At 40.1% G+C, this 1098-nt stretch overlaps 2 pseudogenes; both read left to right on the forward strand.

The window, feature by feature from the left end:
- Positions 1 to 259, forward strand: part of LOC102827267 — a 3528-nt pseudogene extending 3269 nt beyond the window's left edge.
- Positions 260 to 323: 64 nt separating this feature from the next.
- On the forward strand, positions 324 to 701 carry LOC102826120 (annotated as a pseudogene).
- The last annotated feature ends 397 nt before the right edge of the window (positions 702 to 1098 follow it).

Below are 1098 nucleotides of genomic sequence, written 5' to 3' on the forward strand. Positions count from 1 at the left end.
GAAAATAATAGAATACAATGAAAAGTTGTACTTCAACAAATTTGAAAACTTAGAAGAGATATATACTGTACCTCATTGGAAGATTCAGCAAAGTGGCAGGATATAAGGTCAACATAAAATATCAGTTGAATTCCTCTATACTAATAAAGACAGCGCTGAAAAAAACATTAGGAAAGCAATACCATTTACTATAGCTGTCCAAAGGATGGATTTTCTAGGTATGAATGTAAACAGAGAAATAAAGGACCTACCCAAATGAAACTACAAAACACTACTACAAGAAACCAAAAGAGGTAAAACCAGGTCTCTGCCATGAGGGCAGTATGTCAGACAACGAAGACAATTTTGATGGTGATGACTTTGATGATGTGGAAGAGGAGGAAGGATTTGATTACATGGAGAATGCCAAGGATGAGTGCCAGGAGAACATCGAGATCCTTCTGTCAAGGGAGAGACAGCAGGCCAACCAGAAGTGGACCACCATGCTTTACATGACCAAGTACGAGCCTGTGTGCTATGCACCCGAGCCCTCTGTCCTCATGATGGTGGAGTGGATGGGGAGAAAAAACCCTGCTCATTGCCATGAAGGAGCTCAAGGTCCGAAAAATCCCCATCATCATTCCCCCATCATCATTCGCCACTACCTGCCAGAATGGAGCTATGAGGACTGAGGCGTGGATGAACTCATCATCACTGACTGAGTCCCAGCTGCCTTCCCGTCCCACCTTGGCCTCTACCCTCCTGCTCTTCATCTGTGTAACTAATAAAGTACTCCACCTTCCAAAAACAAAAACAAAAAATGAAACCAAAAGAGACCTACAAATATATAAGAATGTACCATTCTACTTGATAGGAAGTCTTAATATTGTGATAATGTCACAATTGCCCAAAGCAATTTAAACATATAATGCAATCCCAATCCAGATTCCAATGACACTCATCAAAGAGATGGAAAAATCATTTACAAAATTTATATGGAAAAGAAAGTAACCCAGGACAAGCAAAAGACTGCTTCAGAAGAAAATTAAGCTTGGAAACATCTCACTCCATGACATAAAAAATTATTACACTGCTACAGTGTTCAAAGCAGCTTGGTAC

Source organism: Chrysochloris asiatica, unplaced genomic scaffold (genome assembly GCF_000296735.1).
Source record: "Chrysochloris asiatica unplaced genomic scaffold, ChrAsi1.0 scaffold00619, whole genome shotgun sequence".
Classification (NCBI taxonomy): domain Eukaryota; kingdom Metazoa; phylum Chordata; class Mammalia; order Afrosoricida; family Chrysochloridae; genus Chrysochloris; species Chrysochloris asiatica.